Below are 8,630 nucleotides of genomic sequence, written 5' to 3'. Positions count from 1 at the left end.
CCATTCATATTTCCCACATTTCAGTATTTGTCATTTTCTTATTCTAGTAGAAAAGTATGTTTTCCATTTTTTTCCTTTGTAAAAACAAAAGAATTGTGGTTTAAGGTTTCTCTTTCACAAAGTGAGGTAAGATAGGATAAAATGGATTTAAGTTACTTTTGAGTTTAGAATATTACTCCTAACAGTAGTTGGAAAGTGTGGAGCTATTTTTTTTCTGAAATTTGGAACTGAATAAAACCCTTTACTTTATGATAGCAAAGCAAATATCCAAGTCAGTCTTTAGTCATTGTCTACTTGCTCTTTTGCTCTTTTTTGGTTTTCTGTTTTCACTGGCCTCTCTACCCTCTCAATCCTAAATGTAGTCTTGGCTCCCTGCCATTTTGCAGGTCTTAAATCTTTCTCGGTGGGCCTGATATATTTCAACCCCACCTACCACTCAGCATTTACGCTGATTCGTGTCTCAATGTCTCCCTTTCTGCCAAGTCTAGCCCCCTTAAAAATTTAACTTGAAAGTAAACAGTTCCTATATAAACCGTAATAGCATGATTTTTTTTTTTTCTTTTTTGAGACAGGGTCTCACTCTGTTGCCCAGGCTGGATTGCAGTGGCTTGATGACAGCTCACTGCAGGCTTGACCTCCCTGGGCTCAGGTGATCCTCCCACCTCAGCCTCCTAAGTAGCTTGGACTATAGGCATGCACCATCATGCCCAGCTAATTTTTGTATATTTTGTAGAGATGGGGTTTCACCACATTGCCTAGGCTAAGCATAAATGTTTACTATGCTAGTTTTTTGTTTTATTGAGAATAATTCACATATCATGTAGCTCACCCATTTGAAGTGTACAGTTCAATGATTTGAAGGTAAATACAGAGTTTCGGCAACATTTTTTCAAGGTTTTTGGGTATCCTGGTCTTGCATGCAAACTGCACTTAAAGTTATAACACAGAAAAAATTTTATGCAAATTAATGACTAAACATGAGAGTGCTTCAAAAACAGCTCATGCACAAAACAGATCTAAGAATCCTAAAAGGTGCTGCTTCTGGCTTCATCCAAATATGTGGCACGATTCCACTTTGTCTCATGTGATGTTCTCTAACTAGAAACGTGTTGAGTAAATCAGACAGCTCATCTCTGCCTGAAATGGATGCTGAATTTAGTGTGTTTAGGTTAACATATTGCTATGCTAAACAAATCGTTGACAAACGTGGAATAGCTTTTCAAGAGCATAGTGAAAAGTTGACTGAATATTTGCTATTTAAGCTAGGTGTGTAATTTTAACAATTTCTATATAAGTTCACATTTTGGTGTTTTCTGTATTTTTTGAAAGTGACAGTAAATTGTGAGAACAGAATTCCCATAATTTAAAATGGCAGTTGGTAAGAGAGGGAGAGAGAGATTTGTTAAATTTCACATCTAATGTTAGGGGACTTCAAAGGATACCATTTCACTCTACAGAAAGGAAAGAAGGATAAGTATAATTTCTGTTTTTGGAAAAACAAAGCAATTGATACAATTAAAACACATAGTTTATCCTTTTTAAAATCACAAGGTAAAAGAACACATCACGTAGCAAGACAAATTATAAAGCAAGCAACCTGTAAGGAAGCCCCGAAACTGAAATTATGAATGTGGATATAAAAGTAAATTAGGAACACAGCAGTGTGATCCCAGGTTTATATGTGTCATCACAAAATTATAAATACAGCAGTTTAGTGAAGGTCTTATTTTGCATAGAGGATGAAGCTAAGAAATTCAGTAACTTGTGCAAGGTTATGTCCAAAATCCATATAAATATTTGAAACTGCCTTGGGTATCAATGTTTTTGCTGCTGGCATCAACTCACAGCGGACATGTGGACTATTGTTTTTTTTTTGGTACTGATACAAAATTTAAATTGCTCATAAAATGTTTTAGTACCCAGCAAAGTGAGAATCAAAATAATGTTAAAGTACGTTTTTTAATAATGGAATGTTATTGCAATGCCCACATTGCTTGGTGGTCATTTTTCTTATTAAAAACAGACACAAAATATGGTGAAAAGCAGATTAATTTTAAGACTCCATTTGGAAAGTAGATTGCTACAGCTGCCAATATGTAAATTTTATCTTACGTCAAAAAAAGCATCCAATACTTAGAAATAAGGCAAAAGGATTTGCATGTCATTTCAATATCATACCAGCAGACCCACTCAACGACTGTTTAATTCTCTCGGGGGGCCGTGTATGTGCCTTTCTTTGATTTTCTATTTACTCTTGATTAGGGCCCAGACTCTGGGAGGTTGCATATAACTTGCAGATTTTTGTCCAGAGGAGGTGCAAATGAACTCTGTCTGGTAGAAAAGATAACCCCAAAGGTTTTGGCTGTATTGCCCTGAAGAACTTTAACCAGTTTTGTATTTAACCTAGCAACTTTATTCTCAAATTCTTTCCTCATGGGCCATAAGTACTCAGTTATTCTAATGCTCTTTTACCACGCTGGTGGTTCTCTATTAATGAGTTAAACATTTTTCAGGTTTTCATTCTATATTCTTGTAAGAATCATGCTTAACTTTAAAAAACATTTTGGCCCTACTACTGAAGAAACAACAAAAAACCCTTGGTATGGATGGTTTGGCTGTGTCCCCACCCAAAATCTCATCTTGAATTGTAAGCCCCATAATCCCCTCGTGTCAAGGGAGAGACCAGGTGGAGGTAATTGGATCATGGAGCGGTTTCCCTGATGCTGTTCTCGTGATAGTGAGTGAGTTCTCACGAGATCTGATGGTTTTTAAGTGTTTGGCAAGTTCCTCCTTCTGTCATTCTTCCTACCGCCTTGTGAGGAAGGTGTCTGACTTCCCCTTCTGCCATGATTGTAAGTTTCCTGTGGCCTTCCCAGCCATGCTGAACTGTGAGTCAATTAAACTTCTTTCCTTTATAAATTACCCAGACTCGGGCAGTTCTTTATAGCAGTGTGAAAACGGACTAATACAACCCTTAAGCAGAATTTGTTATTACATAGTCATATTATTTCTAGCAGGAATAAGAGCTAAGGGGGACTGAAAAGCTTCAGTGTTTTTTTTTTTTTTTTCTGTTACCTATTTCTTTTTCTTTTTTTTTTTGAGACGGAGTCTTGCTCTGTCGCCCAGGCTGGAGTGCAGTGGCATGATCTTAGCTCACTACAACCTCCACCTCTTGGGTTCAAGGGATTCTCCTGCCTCAGCCTCCAGAGTAGCTGGGATTACAGGCATGTGCCACCAAGCCCAGCTCATTTTTGTATTTTTAGTAGGTACAGGGTTTCACCATGTTGGTCAGGCTGGTCTCAAACTCCTGACCTCATGATCCGCCTGCCTTGGCCTTCCAAAGTGCTGGGATTACAGGTGTGAGCCACCGTGCCCGGCCCACCTATATCTTTAAACTATTCAACAATTCTTGTTTGGAGTCTGTGGCGGCTTAATTGAGCTCTGGCTGAAGTATAGGGAAGGTCATCACATTAAATTTAAACACATGCAAAAAGTACTCCTTTTAAAAGTGGCAAAACCTGCAGAATATAAGGTAAAAAGCAGTTCCTGTCTATCCTTCTAGGCCTTTTTCTTTGTACAAATACATGGGCACATGTATGCAGATATATGCACAGAATTATGGTGTACATTAGTAATTTAAATCACATTATTTTGAACATTCTTTTGTGTAAGAACTTAGAAGTCTACCTTATTCTGCTTTGACACATAATTTTTAAAGCCGCATGAAAAGTGCTTGCCAATTTCTTGATATACAATTAATACATGGCTATGGTAATAAAAAAAATGCAGGAGGTATAAATAAAAAGACCCCCCGCCTTTCATATTTTTCTCTAGAGCTAACCATTTTTAGCCAGAATAACTAGAAACAAAGGGTTAAAGGCTCCCTTTCCTATTGCTGCTAGTCACATCTTAAAAAAATTACTGTTAGTTCTGTTCACCTGAGTGGCTATTCTAGTTTAGAGGAAAAAGCCCCTCTAAAAGACAAGGTCAAATTCAGGAGATAATATAACGTTATAAACTATGAAGGTACCTGTTAGGAGTTGAATTGGGCCCCCCAAAAAGATATGTTGGAGTTTTAACTACCAGTACCTCAGAATGTGACCTTATTTGGGAATAAAGTTATGACAGATCTAATTAGTTAAGAAGATGCAGGTGGAGTAGGGTGGGTCCTTACAGATACCTTGTGTGACTGATGTCCTTACAAGGAAAAGGAAATTTGGACACAGACACTGGGGAGAATGTCTTGTGAAGACAGAGGTTGAGACTGGAGTGGTTCTGCCACAAGCCAAGGAACACTCAGGGATGCCAGAAACTGGAAAAAACAAGGAAGGGTTTCCAGCTCCCCAGGGGTGAGGTCCATCCCCTAGAGGCTTCAGAGGGAGCATGGCCTTGCCAACACCTTGCTTTTGGACTTCCCAGTCTCCAGGACTGAGAAAATTTCTGTTGTTATAAGCCACTCAGTTTGTAGTGCCTTGTTACAGCATTGCTGGGAAACCCAATAAATATTAGTTTCAAATGACAGGCTTTTTGCACATGAGCTCTCATGTTTCTGCACCTACAAATGCAACTCTGTTGAAGAAAAGGTGAGCCTTTTGTTAGAACAAACCTGAAAATGAAAGACTTCCGAGGCAGGGGAGGGGAAAGAAGGGGCTATTATTCCTTTATCTGATCGTGACCCTCACTGGATCAGGAGAGGAACCCATGACTAAGCACCGTATAGAACATGCTCGTTGCTCTGGCTGCCTGCTGAGAAATTCATAACCACCCTATGTGGCTTCGAGACACTCAGCTCTTGGAGAACTGAGGCTTCTCTGACTTGAGATTGGAAAGGAAAAGTGGGAGTCACTTCATGCTGCCAAACAACAAACCATTACTAACAAGCCAGGTGAAAAAATAACCCAGTTGGCTGAGCAGGCAGGATTGGGAGCTGTCAGTCTGGGACTCGCAGAACAATAATTATTTCCATTATGAAGACTGGCTGCCAGTAGACTTACTGGAACTGCACCAGCCTCTTGCTTGGGGAGGGTGGGGTGGAGGCAGACAGAGTGAGGCGCCTGCATGCAGGGCCCCAAGCCTTGGTCTGTCACTCATCTGTGACAATGGCCAGTATCCACTCCTCTATCCTTGCTATTCTCAATCCCACTGCCCTGTCGGCGCTCAAGTTTCTCTCCCAGAATACAGCCTTTTCATTTATTTAAATCCTGCTCATTCTTCAGGGACCAGCCCAAGTCCCAGTAACTACCATTAACCTTCCCTGCCAATATCAACCCAAACTCATCTCATTCTCTAACTTCCATTGCACTCTGGTCTAGATGGAGCACCCTTGCTACTGAATGGGGACCATGGACTGGCAGCATTGGCATCACCTGGGAGCTTGTTAGAAATGCAGACCCCCAGCCCTGTACCAGACCTGCTGAATCAGCTTACACTTTACCCAAGCCCCCAGACTTAGTGTGGTTCGTATGCCCACTAAGGTATGGGGAGCACTGTCTGTAGCACTGGTTCTCAGCGCATGATCTATGGACCAGCAGCACCTAGGATGGTGTTAGAACTGCAGAATATCGGCCCTACCCCAAACCAAGTGAATCCAGCCATCTGTGTTTTAACAAGGCCCCTGGGGAGTCTGAGGCACACTCAAATTTGAGCACTACTTCCAGTTCATCTGGCCCAGCATCTAATTCCAGGATGCTTTTCCATTTCATGTGTTTGTCTCCCTCTTCAAGATGTGGACCCTGAAGGCAGGAGCCATGCTGGTTGTCTCTCTGGCACTCAGACCAGTTTCAACAGGGTGATTGATGCCCCAGGGTAACTGATCAGTTTTCCTTTCCCCTCCCTGCCCTGTACAAGCACAAGGGAGTCTGGGGAGAAGGAGAGAGGAGGAAAGGGCCAATGGAAGATGACCTTCTTTTGTTTTCCCGAGTCTCTCAAGGGTTTCAGGTTTTTGTGGGAGGTTGGGGCACATTATGCTGCTTCTCTCAAATTGGAGACCATTGTTACCATGTAATTTTATGTTGTGACCTGACTTGATCCAGAATTCTGTCTCCAATAGTTTTATGTGGGTTTTCTCCCTGGAAAAAGTTTTTATTGCGATTGAGCAAATAAAGCAATGTTGGCTAACTGTTCCCTTTTCTGGATTGATATGTCCTTCATCTGGGCAAGTGGCAGTGGCCAGCTCCTCTGGCTTGCAGGACCAGCAGGGAAGATTTTCAGACGTGACTAATGTATAGGCTCCTTGGACTTCCTACTCATGAACTCTCATAAAATGTGCTTTGTTCCATCATCGTCAATTAACACAGCAGCAAGCAGTCCTGGGCTGGGGTGTAGCCAGGCCTTGCCTTTAGTGTGCTTCCTCCTTGGGCTGGCTGTGAGCTTTCAGATAGCCAGACATAATTTCTTTTGAATTGCTTAATGGACATACAATTTTAATCAGTCATAGGACACTTGAGTGGGAAGGAACTAGAGAAATCATCTACTTCTTTATTTTACAGGTAAAGGTTCTGGCTTAAAGGTTATGCAGTTGGTTAACAGAATTATGACCAGATCTAGCCCTTCTGGTTCTCAGTTTAAGAATAATAGTGATTTCCAGTTAGTGAAGCATTCCCCGGTGTACACTTATTTTCATTAATCCTGATGGCAAACCTTAGAGCTATTTCAAGATTCAATTTTGTGCCCAGGACCATCCTCCCAGATTGGAGTCCCAAGGGCCCAGCCCTGTGATGAAATATGCAAAGGCCCAGAAACCTAATTTGGAGAAGAATGTTACAGGCACTGAAGACATCCTGCAGTAGACAGGACACCCCAAGGTGCAGCTAAGTTGCAGGGCGCATGTCTCCAGCTGGAGCTGTGGGAATGAAAGCTGGCATAAAGAATGTTGGGACAAGGGACATAGACCTAATCACATTTCAAATGCTGCTTGTAATCTGACTTACAATCATGGGAAGGAGAATGGTGATTTCACACAAAACCTCAGGTACTGAGAACAGCAACCTACCTGGAATAGGGGGTGGGGAAACTGGAGAACCTTCCAGCAAGACAAATGCCTGCCATTTCCATGTGTCCCCAAGTAAGCCTCATGACATTCTTTCAAGACTGACATTATTTCTGTTTTACTAAAGGGACAATCAGAGAGTTATGTTAGACTGGAGTCAAAGCTAGAGGGTCCCAGATTCTTTTCCTTAAACCTAAGCTCCGTGGTGGGTGACCAACTTGCCCCATTTTGCCCAGGGCTCAGTTTTGAAACAAAGTCTCGCATCCTGGGAAGCCCCTCGGCTCAGGGCAAGCCTTGGTCCTCCCTCTTTTTGCCCTGGAGGGAATAGGAGTTCTTGACAGGCACCGTCCTGGCCTTACAGGGCCTGAGTTCAGCCTGTTTTGCTCAGCTGATTGGCGCCTGGCACCAGGGCAGGGCTGGCTGCTTGGTTGGGGTGGAGGGGGGATGTGGCCCACAGCCCTGGGCAGGCTGCTGCTCTGCCAGCTGCTGTCACACCCCATTTTACTGTGGAACGCTGGTCACCAACAGGAGAGTGCCGCCTGCCTGGTTCTACTTTAATTCATGCCTACAAGAAGTGGAACATGAGGGAGAAAACAGGAAGACAAGTGACTCAGCCATCAGAGAAGCCAATCCCCGCTGTTTCTGCCTTGGGCCAAATTTAGGTGCAAGGGTCAAAAACTTACTCAGAATTAGCTCAAGTCAAAAGGAACATTAAGGATACAAGTTTCATGGAAACAGGAACAACTTTCATGTCCCAGGCATTAGCAGAATGTGGAGGGGACTGCTCGCCCACCAGTCCTCTCCAACCCAGCCTCTCTGGTGTCCTGAGAGGCCCAGTAAACAGCATTGGGTTTTGAACCAAATGGTAATGCAGACAGGCAGATCCAGAGGGGATGCTGGGCTTCTTTGGGAATAGGACTGGGTTGCAGGATGCAGCTTAGAGGGGACACTCCAACAACAGAGCCTCAGAATTCGGACATGGTCCTGGATGTGGCAGGCGCTGCCATGAGGGCAGGGGAGGGTGTGGGCGGCAGCTGCTGCTGCTCAGGTAAGGTTTATGGTAAGAAGCAGACGAGCTGCACAGACTCTGAAAGCAGGCACCCCCAGGAGAGTGAGGGGAGACAGGAAGGGGCTGAGCTATGCAGCTTGTTTTTTTCTTTTTTTTTTTTACACTAACCCACACCATCCCCTCCCCCTAGCATCAGGGAAGTCACTGTGTCTGCCCCAGGGTGGGGCAGAGAGAAGAGAGAGGGAAGAGGCAGAGAGATGGTAGGAATGTCATAGCTAGTAGAGGTCCACACCCATGGCAGGAGATAGGAGTTGGGGGAAGAAGCATTTCTCCTTCTCCCCCGCAGTTCTTGGCCCCGGACTCCAGCTGTCATAGCCTTGATTCCTGGCTGACACCTGCACTACTGTGTGTTATGCCCTTGGCTTCTCCCGCTTATAGAGCTCTGACCCGTCCAGGTGGCTCCAGATTGCAACTTCCTTACTGAGGCCTCTCACTCCTCTCAGAGGTGTTTTCTCTTCTCTGTACACTCACATCCATCAGATTGTACCAAGGGCCTTTTGCTTTTTAAAGCAGTTCAGGTTCTAGTCCAATGAGGACATGCAAATTCTATCTTATTAGGGGTCCCTTAAGGGC

This window comes from Chlorocebus sabaeus, chromosome 14 (assembly GCF_047675955.1).
Source record: "Chlorocebus sabaeus isolate Y175 chromosome 14, mChlSab1.0.hap1, whole genome shotgun sequence".
Lineage (NCBI taxonomy): Eukaryota > Metazoa > Chordata > Mammalia > Primates > Cercopithecidae > Chlorocebus > Chlorocebus sabaeus.
Note: the sequence above shows the minus strand (reverse complement) of the source record.